The sequence below is a fragment of the Achroia grisella genome, unplaced genomic scaffold, assembly GCF_030625045.1.
Source record: "Achroia grisella isolate CSIRO2021 unplaced genomic scaffold, CSIRO_AGI_Agris_v1 utg402, whole genome shotgun sequence".
In the NCBI taxonomy this organism is placed as follows: Eukaryota; Metazoa; Arthropoda; class Insecta; order Lepidoptera; family Pyralidae; genus Achroia; species Achroia grisella.
Window position 1 is genome coordinate 368,287 of NW_026712841.1, and position 16,410 is coordinate 384,696.

The 16,410-nt window shown below is 30.5% G+C and overlaps 1 long non-coding RNA gene across 1 annotated transcript; it reads left to right on the forward strand.

The window, feature by feature from the left end:
* The first annotated feature begins 2,849 nt into the window (after window positions 1-2,849).
* Window positions 2,850-14,935, forward strand: LOC131844411 (uncharacterized). Its single transcript, XR_009357587.1, has 4 exons — window positions 2,850-2,942; window positions 8,091-8,230; window positions 9,966-10,098; window positions 11,752-14,935. It is a non-coding gene; the product is annotated as an uncharacterized LOC131844411 (long non-coding RNA).
* The last annotated feature ends 1,475 nt before the right edge of the window (window positions 14,936-16,410 follow it).

Sequence of the window (16,410 nt, forward strand, 5' to 3'; positions counted from 1 at the left end):
GTAATATTTAGACAACCGCACACTGTGGTTTGCGATTCACATTTGAAACAAAGTAAATAGCAAAAGACCCTTCATTTTCGTTGAAATGTGTTTACATTTGCAATATATTATTTATGTTATATCAATTCTCCTTCTTTGTTGTTTCTGTCCTTTACCAACTGACTTAAATGGCTGTGTAAGTAGGTTTTTATTTTTAGTACTATGTTATTCTACATCGTTGAATATTAAAATCATGGTACGGTAATTAATAGCCACGGTAAATAAAACAGCTAATGTGTAATATGTCTATATTAATTTATTATGTTATTGATTTCAAAAACATAGATTTTTACCTAACAAAGAAAGAAGAAAATAAATTTGTTAAATTGTAAAAAAGATATCGTAGTACTTTTTACGTACGTACGATCAACTACCGACCTGTGGGTGCAACTCTAGATGAGTGCAATTATTATAATCTAGCTTTTTTATAGTAAAATAGTGGTACTATGTCTTATAAAAGGTATATTATAATAATTTCACTTGTCTAGTGTAATATGGGCGGCCATATTCCATCCAATAATAAATAAATCTATTTATAAATAAATAAATAAGGTTATGTAAAGTGAGATTATAAATTACAAATAAAAAACGAATCTTTTCTCTTTTTAATATTAGTTTAGATTACGACCTTACCGCCGTCAGATGTCACATTGTACTATTAGTACTACATTTATATCTAAAGTTCCAACGCGTGATTATATTCTACACAGCTCAGCAAAATGTCTTCCCAAAACGCTTTCTCAGTTTCTCGTGATTAATGGCTTATGCCGCTCTTTAATCCCGGAATGTCGCACTCTTTGTTGTTAGTTAATTTCCTGTACGTATTACTGACATCTGAATAAATAAAATGGGTTGACTTAGCAAAAAAATCTAATAAAAATAAGAAATTTCTTTTAATATAGACTGTAACAAAGTCGTACAAAAAAACTAGTTAAAGAGATTTAATGGTTTGTTTTATATTTTAATATCTTCTATTAAAGAATTCTGAAATAGTTAATGTCGTTAATTTAAATACAGAACAAGCATATACTTACTTTTTGTAGTAAATACTATGTGATGAATCATAGATTCATTATGATTTTATCAAACTTCAAGCTTCCAGTTGGCTTACTAGATATTAAATAGTTCAAGTTTATTTTAGTTAATATAAACTTCTCTCGTCGCTTAGTATAAAGATCAGTATTTAATAGTAAAGGACAAAATGTTAAATATACTGGCTGGTGCTGATCGTGTGATTATGAATAATTATTACACTATTGTATGTTCATGTGGGACAGGATCTATCTATATACTAAATTTAATTCAATATCGTCCAGCTTCTTAAAGGTAATTGAATTATATTGATTCCAAAATAAATTAGTATTATTTCTGTAGGTATAGAGGAAATAGTAGATACCGAAAGATGAAAGTTTCAAACTAACCCAGTAACAATCAAAGTTATCATAAAAATATATAATTGCCGTAAGAATAAAAATAAATTAACCACGTCTCCGATTGCCGACTTGGTTTACAACATTAATATTATTCAGCATAGGTAGCTATGTAATTCTGATAAACACATTTTGTATATAGTACAATTTCGAGATCATAAATTGTTATGTAAATATGTATGTATGTAGGAATATTTATTGGCTTGGATGACAGTCTACAGGAAAGGAGCGAAACTTTTCTATTTATCAATTGACTGTCAAAAGGAGGAGGTTCTCATTTTTTGTGTACATTACGCGATATAGTTGTCGTATGTAAACATATTTATATCATTATTTTTTGGAACATGTAGTATTTATTACCTTGTGGCACTTGTATAAATTTTATCACGAATTTTAGTTTATACTACTACCTAACTAACCAAGATTTTTTAGAAATAGTTTATTTTTGTATACTTATTTTTATAATTTCATAGAAATCATCTAACATAGTTAATTGGAAGTACATTAATTTACGAGGATCATTGTACATTGAGAGCTCAGATTAAAATATTGAAGTAACCTTGAAATTTCTCGTTTGCAACCTTAACCGATTTTATAATATAAATCTGTTAATTTTAAGTTTGCATGGACTGCTGCTAATACGACATTCCGCGTTGCCCTACAAAATAAAAGATTTAATGGTGTCCTCAACAAATGTGTCGCAAACGGACCCTATTGTTGTGAAACAATTTACAGGCTTTAATCGCTTCTCTGAGCAATTTTCCGGTCTGCTGTCGAGCGCACGCGGCCACTTATTGTTTTGCACTGAAACAAGCTTTTTGTTCTCTCTACGTAACATTAACATAGAGCTTTATACGATTTCATAAGTTTACTAATGTTTTTTCAACTATAATAGGGTTAGGTAATTATAGTTTTGAACAGTGTATAAAGCGACCTCGTAATTCTGTTTACTCATTTTAAGGATGAGTTAATTTTATTTACAGGAGGCGTTTGCTTTAAAATTTTAGTCACAATTATACTTACGTGTATTCATATATACTTAGGACATTTGTTTAGATGTAACTTTTGTGGGATTTTTAAATCGTACTACAACATGTTTATACATGTTTGTAATTTTTTTCTGCGGTATTGTAGAATAACGAATTATTTATACATTCGCATTTTTGTCGCCCGGAATGAAATAAATAAGACTACAAATTTTGTAATCGTGAATATACATATTCACGATTAGGAAGAGATTTATGATTCATGATTACAAGAAATTTAGGTCATATATATATATATATATATATATATATATATGTATGTCATGTAATAACTAATATCCTAACTAACATATTTTTATAATTCCAAATTATTATTTTTCGATTCCAATTAGAAGTATTTAATAACAAGCATAGGCGTATTATATTATATGAAGAGACACTTGCCGCCTGTAGAACTTAACACTGCACTCACTACAATTTATATACGGTATGGAACAAATATTAACTACTAATTTACGCACATGTAGCATGTTTAAGATTACCTAAGTCAACATTCATACTTACCTTTATACCTTATACCTATGTGTAATACAAAAGTTTCAATTACAATATATTTAACAGACCTTTTGTAGACCCTTATAAATATATAGTACACAATAGCCAGCATTAAAATTTCAAAGTGGAAAGTTAAATAGTCACTGTGTGAAGTTCAAGAGCAGTAGGTATATATAGTATATATATTAGGTACCCACATGTAATAGTCCCTAGCCAGCATTCCTCGGGCAAATCCCTTTGATGGAAAATGTATGTTGTGGCTGGACGCCGGTTACTGTACAATTAATTTGAGCTAAATCTCACATCGTTTGAATTATTCATGGTGTGCCCGTGGAGGGCGAAAAATAAGAAGGGCTGAAGGAAATAAAATATTTCTGTATAACATTAAAATATCGCTAGCACTCTTTCGTCGTCTTGTTCACGTTTAAGAACATTATTTTTTATCGACGATATTCTGATTATTACGTAATCTTACGTAATATACGTATATATTAATGATAAAAAAAAGGCACGATAAAAATTTGATACAAACGTTTTTTTCTAAGATGACTTAAGCTAAGTCGAACTCGGTAAAACTAACAAAACCAATAGATCATTAACAGCTGTTTACCATGCCACTTAGTTTAATTTTAATTTCAATACGTGTTGCAGTGACGCAGGCCCATAAATGAGAAGTTAGTTGGTTTTTGTTATGTTATATTTTATAACTGCGGATAAATTATGTAGGTGGTTATTACCGACTTTAAAAAATAGACTTTTACAATTCGGCTGTAGTTAACGATATAGCTATATTGTTAAGCGACTTATATGATTCCTTTTGCAATTGTAATCTCACATTATTAATACTTTTTATTACATTTATCTCAATTTTTTATAAGGAAGTAAACCTTTATGGTTTATTTCTAAGATGTATTTATTTGCTATCATTTATTTTTTAAATAAAAAGAAGGCTTGTAAAGTATTGTGTTCATCACTTAGTCGGCAATTGACAATAATATTCAGGATAACCTGGCTGTAGTAGTCAGTGCCGACCTTAATGAATTCTCCCATGTGATCTGTGTTATCTATTGTGGTAGATCGTAGATACATATTACTAAAATTTACTGCTATAACAATACGTTGAGAATAACTAGATATGAGTGGAATACCACTGTAAATTATTTCATAGTTAGACGGGTGTGCGTATAAGGACGACAAAAAGCGGGCTGTGAACTTTAATGGGTTATTACTACTCGCAGTTCATGACTTTTAAATTTATTTTGGAGATCTATTGCATTTCTAATACTTTATCCACTAATACTTACTTCATTACTTGTTATCTTTTTTAATTTCTTGTCTAATGTTATTATCACTTTTTCTTTTTGTTCTGTGATAAGTTTGCGAGTGATTTCAGGAGAAAGCCATAATTTTTATAATTAACTTTTTGTGCTGTAACTTCTTGGAACTTTATTATACAAGTCATATTATAATATTATTACAACCGCTTGTTTTAATATAAATTTTTCTTCATTTACTTTCTTTAATAAATCGTAATTTGGTATTAATTATAATTAATATTTGTACATAATCTTTTCCATGTTTAGTTCGCTGTATTTATTTGTTATTATTAAAATCCATAGATGCTCTATAGAACAAACCAATAGAACAAATAAGTATTTATCTACATGGTAGACGATATTTAAATATTCATAATGTTACATTCTATTCGATTGAGATGATTCTTACGGTAACGGAAAAGGATTACCAGTCGTTCGTTCAGGTCGTTCTTTTTCGTTATTATTGTTAGAATTATGTAACATAACACAAATACAATCGAGTTTAGAAAGTAGGTTAATACAGTATCGAGTATGGGAGACATTATCCATGTAAAATACGATTTGATACCGACGATAATCCATTGATACTAGTATCTAATTTTCAGGATTCTGGTCTTCTGTCCTCCTGTTATTGGATTTAGATTCCCGATCACGGTCTCGTAGTGGGATTATCCATCCAATAAGGGATTTGTATGATGATGAATGTGCCGAAATCATTACTATGCATGTGTTAGAAATGATTGTAATTACCAAACATGGGCATTGGGACATATAAATAGCTTATAAAGGGTTTTAAAGAGTTGTGCCATAGTGATCTACTACCTACCTTAGATAGTAACTTAGTATGTAAATTTATATTTTTTACTGATGCCTGGTGCTAATATTTAAAATATTAAAGTTGATAAGACGCTTGGAAGTTAAAATATATGTATGTTTGGTACACAAATGGATTACATCCTAGTTTATTACTTAGTGCAATTCTTGTCTTAATTCACAAAGAAAAGACCACGGCATACAATTACTAAGAATTTTATTGTGAATTGGTACACTAGTGATTAAATATAGTTTGAACCCACATGTGCCTTATCTTTTGTTAGAATTCGATTCGAACGCTTTGAAAAGTCAGCCTGCAAGACAGAATAGCTTTTACGATGCTTATCGTATAGCGGAAATGAAAATATGTATTTCATATTACACGGTGTTACGTCCATTGCATATAATATTTTGAGAAGATATCGTATAACTGGTATCACCCCCTACTAATGCCCCGCCATATGGCGTATGGCACTAGCGGGTGCATCATATCATAATCATATATTACAAAAAAAGAAAAAATTACAACTTAATTTAGGACTTAGCGCAATCTACCTAAGATTGCGCTAAGTGAATTGTATGATATATATAAACATCGAGATGGCAATTGTACCGCGTTTTGTTTTAGCATTACCGTCCTAACTTTAACTATTTTTTGTACTAACACACTTTCCCTTCAGTCTAATTTTTATAAATGTTAGTACAATAAGCAAAAAAATACAAAGTCGTAAGCTATGTTATTTTTCTCTATAACATTTCATGCATGAAAATCCAGTGACCCCTATAAATAGAATTTATGAGATCGCTTTCAATAATACCCCGAAATGACACCTAGCTTATCCTCCACTGTTTGTTTTAGAGATTACGTAGATAACTATGTAGTAGGCGTTGGGCAGATACAGATACAGATACAAGTATGTTAAAGTACACACCACTAAGCAAAGAAATGAACATTGTAGTTATTATGAAGAGATTTTACTAGTATATATTATAAATAGGAGCAGAGAGAATGTGTTGTATCACTTTGCTCTTAACTCTTGTTTCAGTAGGAATTAACAAAATGTTTCTTAATGGATACATACATAACAAAGTCTAACTATTTCATAAAAACGTTTCAGGTTAGGACATGTTTATTATGTATGATAATGGGATGGTACTCTCGTCTACGCTAATTGTGCCTCATGGGTTACTATTCCGATTGTATTCGATTTTACATTTCTTATTATTATAATATCCTAAAATGTAAGCCTTTCTAACTTTTCAAGTAATTATTTAATTATAAAAAGCAGTTGCTAACGATTTTCATTTAAATCAAACATAAATTTACAGTTTTGCAAACATAGATTGTAGCTAAAACTGTCAAATTCTTAATATAAAATCGCAAACAAATCGATTTCAATCTAATATAATTGAGAATTGTCAGCAATTGGATAACATTATAAAGTAGCTCTAGGTCACTGGTCACCACCCTTGATCCTAAAATAATTTCTGCCAGATGCTATATAGTAACTAGTAACGTTGTAATAACAATTTATATATATATATATATTCATAGACATAAATAAATTGAAAATTCCATTTGTACTGTGTATGTTTAATTTTGCTAGTATCAATTTTTATTTTTTTAATAATATAACATAGTTATTCAATGCTAATAACTTAGTATTTAATTACTTATATTATTATAATATCCTATAATTACATTCAAACATATGATATATTATATTAATTCACAATGTTCAAGTAAGAAACAATGGTATTTTAAGTGGTTTTCTTTTAATTTCGATTCAATTATAATCAAATCCTTCCTAAATTTGGAATGCAATACTATCTTAAAACTCAATATACATACATACATTACTTATGTTTGCTGATAATATTTTCCTCGTGTAAAAGAGAAGGCGGTATTAAACTTCGTATTCGTATTCCTCCTAAATCTGACCTAATTCTTGTTATCTATAATCTGAAATGGTATTTTATACCATTTCCGAACTCAGAATTAGGTTGTAGAATTAGGCTTAAAGCTGCAAATATATGTCTAGTAAATGCATGCAAATGCAATTTTGATAATACGCGGTTGATATCGGCTAAAATTTAAATAAGTAGGTACCTACGCGGACGCTGAAGGACTTGACTGACCGTGTTATGTTGTCTTCTCTCGATGGCCGAGATTTAGCACATCGTCGTCATTCCGATGGTCGCGGGTTTGATTCCTCAGTACAAACTTTTGTATAATAGAAAAGAACTGAGTGCTTTTTAAGGATATTAGGCCATAATATACTAATTATATGTATAATATGATATTTACAAAAGAAACATCTATTTGGGTATTTCTGTCAGTTGTCAGGTATTCATAACACATCTCCTTCGCTTGGGACTAGATGGCGCTAAATTCTCCAGATTTGTTATTATTATTACATTAGTTTCATATTATTATACACAATATACGTAGTGTCCATGTGATTGTATAATATAATTTTCTACCTGATCAACCAGCTTATTTACCATTTCAAACAAAAAAATAAATATTGTAAAATAAAACATTATGTACAAAACCATAATTCTGAGCTCTCGAATCTTTGTTCACTAAAATCGTTCTATTTTCATGACTAATGAGTGCTTTACTTACTTTTACTGCACTTTGGGAAGTAATAATGGCTCTTGATGAAGTTTTGCCCGTAAAAACAGCCTGGCCAACTACATCCGTAAAAGTGGACGGCGCGGCGCCTCGATATTACTCATTCGAAATAGGCCAATGCGCACATTATTCTGTGATTGTTCGCCACAATTTGTCACGAAGTGGCAACGTTGGTTTACATAATTCAGGCGGGTTCAATTCACGAGTTATTAATTGGGACCGTCTTGGGGCAAGTGGGCACATTTGCAATGCTAATGCGTTGTTCGCTTCAACGTCATCAACATTTGATTGACCTTGTAACCGCATTTTGCAGACCTCTGACGTAGCAATTTATTACCTCCACAACTACAAAGGCACTATGATGAACAACGTAACATGGGTTGAGAGTTAGTGAAAACTAAGCAAGTCATTGTTTACTCGCCGTTGATGCAAAATTTATGAAATACCTACCAGGTAATATTAAAATGAGATTTCTGTTGACTGTTGAATCAATACGGATGGGGAATTACTGGTATAAAATTCTAATCGTCAGGAATAGCAACTCAAACGTATTATGATAACACGGACAGTATTATATTTTGTATAATTTTTTTGGTGCTATTCTTGTATACGCCAAAGACGATGGTTATTTCATTGCATGAAAGGCGTAGTCGGTTTATTTGCTTATCTGTGAGTATTGTTCTCAAAATATATAATTATCATCCTCGCTGTATCTTGGATTGAATATATAGGGTACGTCATTTTTTAAATAAAATATTAATACTGCGTCCCATGTAATATTAAAGTGAGTTTGTCTTAGGAAATTTAGTACCGTGGATAAAATACAGTATTATATTATATTTTCGAAGGAGGACGTAAGACAAAATTTTTCTCGGCATCATCTATAGATATTTGGTGTAATAAAGAGTTAATAAATTAAATAAAAATATTAAGTAAATGTATAGATGAGTATATAGATAAGTATGTAGTATAGAATGATATATAATATGTAATCTGAAAATGTATACTTAGTAACATGTTTATACCAAATTAATTCAGTCGATTCAATCTATATTAATTCTATTACAACCATCTATGAAAATATATGGTCTCAGGTACGTAAGAAATCAATGTAATTTTACGGATATGAGATTGCATTACTTTCAGGCTTTCATTGGAATGAAAACATTTTTCCTGTTTGCTCCGAGGGCATTATTCCAATATTTTATAACAACATTGCTTGTGATCTCGTCTCTTTGGTGTGGGGGTAATCCTTCTTTGTTGTTTACATTACATATGTGTATACAAATAATATACAATTAAGATTAGCTGGAGACTGAGGATTATTGATTATTGGACCTATTGCTATTAAAGCAACTATACTACACTGTCCGCTAAGTAACGTGATTTAATTATCATACTATATAATAACTACAATAACAGTTATAAGTGGAAAAGGGATCATTAGTAAAAGTTAGTAGGTGGCCCTATTGCTAGTAAGACCGTCGTGATATATTCGCTAGATATCTAGCAAATAGATATTTTAGATTGAACGAAAGTGATAAAACGACTTTAATAGTAGAAATAGATTTATAACTGCTTCTAGTTTTTATGAAAAAGAAGATTAGGGCTGAAAAGTAAATTTTATAACGAATGAGATACAATATCCTATTCAACTGTATGCATATTACAGTATGGAACAATATCGCATGTACTCATAGAATATTACTGTTAACGAAGTCTAAGCGGATTTGTTTGAAACGTTTAACAAATCTACTCATTAGTCGACATCGATCTGCTAGATTAAACTGAATGTGGTATTCCGGAGACCACAGTCACGTGTAGAGACAGATAACTTCATATATCTACGTTATACATTTTATACATAACTATAACGACTTCAGTCGTAATATAGTAGAATACTATGATTCTTATTTTATAAGACGAATAAGGTACATTTACCGTAAATGTTTTAATAATACATAAAAGTTATTAAGAGTTAGCCGTCTTTTTAAGAGCTACCAACTACCATACTATTCTCCAACTACTCGTGCTATTTATAAGTAGATGTGTATATAATAAAAAATAACTTGACATTTTGTAACAATAAAATTAGGTTTGGAAATAGATTTTCTTGATTACTAAGTTATTGATAAGTGTAGCGGTCCTGTAATGATATGAAAATTCCATATTATTTTATTCCTTGCAGATCGTTTACCTTAAGATAATCACATTTAGGAAGCTTCACGACACATTGGTGAACCGCCAGTACCTACTTACCTGCCTTGAAATTGCACTGCGAGAAAATTGCTATTCTCAGGAATGAGGCACTTATTCAAAGTGTATGTACATAATGTGAATAAACGGCTAGATGAATAGTGCAATTTAATTTTTTTTATCCGTGTTAAAAAAAAGCGTGGTAGTTCCGAATTAGACTGTATTTTTTGTGATATTTTACGTGTATTAGCTATTTATATATGTATATTAACTGTTTATATATGAACCAATTTTGAGGATTCTTTAAACTGATATTAAAGTTGAAGCTTCTGGAGTGGTCTCATATTAATGTGACTAAGATTCAATGATGTTATACAAAGTGTATTGCATTTGAAGTATTTGTTTTATAAAATTGTTCGTTGTGACTCTACATTTCATTTCCATCCAGCATTTACAACTCTGTTCATATCGTATTTCTATTTATACTAATAGCAATATACCATCACGATTGTTATCCTAGATGGGGTAGACAGAGGCTTTCTCAGCTTATCACAATGTGATAAACACATTTCGCAGGGTATATTAGAATTCAACAGTTTCTCGGATTAATTTTATGTACGTTATCAGTATTTCCATTACCAAAGTCAGTCGAAGATATAAATTGGCATATATATAAATTTATTGGTCTGGAAGATTCGAACTTATAACCTTTGGATCTAAATCCAGGTGTACTACTCCCTAACATATCCTATTTATAGAGACATAAACTTCAAAACTAGTTTGTAGTTTCCAAATCAGTTTCACTGACCTTCATACTAGGTAACTGGTTATCTTTGAACATGCTATCTATCGGGGCACGACGAGGGTAAGAGTAGCTTATACGAAACATATCTGTCGGACATTCGTAGCACAAAAAGAACATTAATATTCTTATTTAGGCTAGGCATACATGGAGTAGTTTAGATATATTTGAAAACTACTCCAGAAATAGAATATTTGAACCTTATCTATGCGTACCATTATATTACCAATGTCGTGTTATAACACCACATTATATATTATATTTACATTAAATAGCTAATCATAAGCTATTTAATGTAAATATAATATAATGTAAATATTTTTAGTATTTTATTTTTTATATTCCTATAGGGATAAAGGTGAGGTTGGTTTTGGAATTGTTCGTGTTAACGGTTCTATTTTTTTCAATATATATAGGTAATATGTGGCATATTAAAATATTAGATAAATAAAATAGTATCGAATAGAAATAGTAATATGGATAATGCAAAAAATAGTAATAGTTTTTACATTATTTTATTATAACCTATAAATTATATTATAATTATTATTACGTGTAAAACATCTGTGCATGAAAAAATTGTTTAATCCAAATAAATAAAGAGACCCCCTTATATCTTGTGAACGAAAACGCTGACAAAATCTAAGGAGATAAATTTATATTGATACGGGTTCTTGTAGGGGAATGTAGCGTTAAGTATTAAGGGCTGATTTCAGATAGTACTCGAGAAATATTTTCCATGGGCTTATAGTGAGATTCGAGCACTTCTTTCTTCATAATTAAAAGGAATAGGGGGTTCTGGGACTAAGGTTTGGATTTTACAGAATTACAAATGCTGAAATTATATTATTAAATAATTTTGCTGAACGACTTTTTGAGACCTTTTTGGTAGTTTACTAAGTGGGATAACGCTTACGGGGAATATCAGGATTAGCAAATAGCCAGGTTAGATTACTCATTGTATCTAATTCACCAGAAAATAACCATGAAGTTTCCAAGGAGACTGCGTGGAGGTTGACCTGGTGAAATATATTAGTAAAAACTGGAGTGGGAACTAGTATTGGAAACTATGAGAACACAAAATACCTCTAGGAAGCCCAAGGTTGAGGTGGAAGGATGATGTAGTAAAAATGACGAAGGACAACTGGACACCAATTGCTCATAACTGAATACATAGCACCATATATGCTCTTATATGTATTTTGTGAAGGCTGTTCATTTGGAATACAAATAAAATTATTGTGTATTATAAATATTTGTATTTGTCTGTTATATATACTATTGTATAAATCCGTGGGTTAATCTGGAGACATAATAATAAAAAAACTTAAAAAAAACATACCACCTTATTTTATTGTAGATACAATTTGTTCTGTACATAATATAGCAGGGATCACGGCATAAAAATTTGCAAGACACCCTAAATAAGAACTACTCACAATAAAGTTTACGTAACAGTCGATCCCTTACCACTTGTGCCAAAATCTTTCCTAGAACATGGGTACAATTTATCACTTGTTTTTCGATAGAGAAAATACCTACCGCTGTTGATGTTTTGACCATGACCGAGGGTGTAGAAATAGATTGCTGTTACCATGTTTGGGAATAGGGCGGGGTGTATATTTATTTCGCATTCTTCGAATTTGTCAATAGGACAATTTATATCCTAATTTCCTTTAGTCACGGCATAGTTTTAGAACGACCTAACCGATTTTAATCATTAGGTTTTGTATTGTTTTCTTATACTTTGTAGAATAATCTTACTGAACGATAAATTAAGAAAATTGGAAATTTTCTATAAACTTTCTTTCAACGTCTGTCGGTAACTAGTACGAAAAAAGTGTGAAGAATGACATTTTCGCCGTTTTCAAATACTTCGATAAAGTGTGACTCTAATGAGTTTGTTTATTACTTTAGCGGTTAGAGGACTAATTATGTTGTCATTACCAGAAGTGAAGTTATTTATGACTTGAAATCAAAATACATTGAACTGGTGGACTAAGAAATGCAAAAACATTTCAACTTAATGACTTGATTTAACGTCATAATAAATTTCAACCTAGAGAAACAATGAGAGGAAAACTTTACAGTTTAAATATGCATATGATTATATTGTTAATATATTATTATAGTACATCAAATATATTATTTTAATTGCCATCAACATAATTAAATTTTATGATACGTACAATGTGGTTAGCTGGCGGGATTGCATTTACATTGCGTTCGTTCATTTTTGTTTGCTATTTTAATTTTATGTTTAAACTTTGGTAAAAAGATTCGATGCAATAGTGCGCAGGGTTGTCAACCCTAAAACTTTTTGTCGAAATTATTAAAAATCTCGTACTCAATTTGCCTCTACAACGTCGTACTTTGTCATATTTTGACAGACTTATTGGTACTAGTATACTTAGGGTAATAACTGGGTATAGGGTAAGAACAGTCTGTTTTGCAAACTTTTACACATTCTATAGACACAATGTAATAAGTAACAACTTGTTATGCTATGTCTGTAGAATGTTCACAAAATACCAAAATTAAAAAAAAAAGATAGATACTATGTCAATCTGGCAGTTAGAATATAGACAGTTCCTTTTCGTTAACATGTGGGGTGAGTAGTTTTCTCGCGCTTTCGAAATTATGACTTTTTCTTAGGTAGTACATGACCATATAATCTAAGAAGTGATTATATAAATTTTACTTATTATAAATGCGAATGTCTGTCGGTTTGTTATCATTTCATAACTAAACAGCTGAACGAATCTTAATGAAATTTGACGTGAATATAGTCTATATCACAAAAATGGATCGGACTATCTTTTATATAAAGAACAGCGTAAATATTTCGTCGTAACGAAAGTTTTCTATCAAAATTTTTAGTGTAATGTCACACACGCAAGTAAAAAAATGTAGTACCTACGTCCGTTTAATTTTCATATAAATTGAGGTACCCACTGCCTCTACCTCCATTTATGTATATGATCAACCCTTTCCAAGGAGAACTTATCGATAGACGTCTCAATTCCTTTACATAAAGTTTTTAACATATCTTGACATGGGTTAGCTTAACCTTCCTCTGAAGAGAAGGTAAGAGCTTACTTAGGACAACATTTCCTAAATGTTTTTGATATTTCTGTAATGATTCAACTAAATACTGAAATATTTTTTATATTTGTTGTTGAAAAGTTTTTTAATGTACTATATTAGAATTGTGCAATTTGACTGAGAGACTTTATAAAAAGTCGTCTGCGTGGTGGTTAGGTTATCTTTGTTTCACTTGTTTCATCCTACAAATAGATGGCTTTGTAAACTGTTTTTTGGTTGAAGATGAGATAAAGTAGTGAATTTATGTAATAAGAGACATGACATTTTAGTCCTCCGGAATAACAACGTATGTGTATCACGTGTTATCGAGAGCGTAGCGTAACATATAACTAAACTTAATATACCTATAATATAATATAGCGTAGCTTGACATCAGCCCGTTTTTGCTATTCAAACTAAAAAAAATGGAGAAGTCACATTCTCCATGGAGAGGATGAGCGTAAAGTTCATATATATTGGGCATTTTGACAAGAAGTTTGTGATATGACAGTGAAATTACTACTATACTTAATTACTGTGATATAAGATTTTTATACTACAAGTGTCTGTAATGCCCGAATATATTTTATATTGTCTGTTTACCGCGAGGTGGACCGTAGTCTTGATTGCCACTTTCGTTCTTGTTAATTGAAATTTGAATATAATGAATAACAAGTATTATTTAACAAATTCTTAAATCGATTATCTGAGGCCATTTTGTATTCCTTTCTTTTCGAGAGCTTTCACCAAATAGGCAGCAAATTGTCACCTCGGGCTATGAAACTCATCTCGACACTTCAGCCCAAACTTTCATTGGTGAAATGCAAAACAAAGATAACAAAATGTCAGCTAGTCCTCGACGAGATACTTTAAATTCCTTGTTAAATGAACTCACCATTGTTTCAACTTTGCAATTTCAGACATTTATCAATAACGAATGTATTACATTATTTCGTTTTAGATCTGCATTAGATATGTAGTATCTGAGATTCATTTTATAATTTAGCAACAAAAAAAATGATAAAAAAATATTACCATAATCGTATCAGAAATAGTGAAGATCACACTGCAAAGGTTTACTGGAAGGTATTCTCGTATGTAATGAAACACTTGTAATTTCTGATATTTTAAATATAGGGCAAAAGTCATCTCCGGACTGCGGAGGAAACTTTCACGGCTGAAGTGCAAAACAAAGTTAGTAGAATGTTGGACTGCCCCTAACGAGGTTATTAAAATTCTTCGAAAGAACTTGTCATTATCAATAACTTGTACGATTTCGAGTAATAATTTATATTAAGATCCCTTTGTCATTAATATGCATGAAATCAAACTTTGATGTTGAGTTTTGAAGATCGTATTAGTCTTCGTTTCTCATAATTTGGATGAATGTTTCTGATTTGATGCTGGATTATGTTGTGATTGGATAAATAAGGTTATGCTAAAAATACCCATGTATAACAGTTATATGTATGTATAAATATACATGTCATAACAGTTACATAAAAAAGGATAAATAAAAATATTGGTCAAATAAAAAATATCATAATATTTTATGCCTATATTCAGGATCTTAACAATGTAATTTGTCAATAACTATAATAATAATTAAATTAAAAATCTACATGTACAAAAATTGTTTTATATACATGAATTCATGCAACTAACTTAATCTAATTGGTAGGTAAATACACAATTATAACGCTTATTATTTCAAAAATTTACAATTACTATCGATATCTATGATCATTTGAGACAATGAAAAAACACTTTAAAGTTTTAAAAACTTCACATTTTTAATGTTGTTAATTTTACTAATTGCTATTATTAAAAATAGATTTTTATGTCTCCATACCTGTTCGATTTTACACGAAACAATTAGAAATCGACGACAATTTCTAACATTATATATAACATGAATGTTTCTCAATTCGACGTGTTACGTATTCGAATTTCTATGGGCATTATACTAATCACACACACAATTCCTGTAGACAGAGCATTTATAAACAAACCATCCAGCAACTAGCCACAATACGTTGGCTACGGCTAACACAACTAATAGTCTGTATTACTAATCTCAAATAAGAATCATAATTTTCAAAACAAACAAACAAACAAACAAACAGTGACATTCTATTTTTATTTTTGCAAATATGACTTCCGTATGTTTCATGATATGGCAGTGTTTTTTATTTATTATTCAATTATGTATTTCTTATATACTCAATTTATAAATCTTTAAAAGAGACCAAAGAAGTAGGAACTGATTATCAGGAAATTACATCTAAAATGACTATGTCTAAAAGCTGAAGCTGCATGAACTAGCTACAATTTTACTTAGCAATATTGTTATAAAAAATCGGGTACGATTCGATAGAGAGTAGTAATACTGACGACCAATATTGGCTGCAGTGCATCATTCAATATTAGTGCATCTATACTTTACATAATATTTACACACACAGGGACGAACGAACATTTGGCACAAGAGGCGTTTCACGCACACACGCGGCCCACAGACGCTCTACTACAGGTTCTGAGCAAATATAGG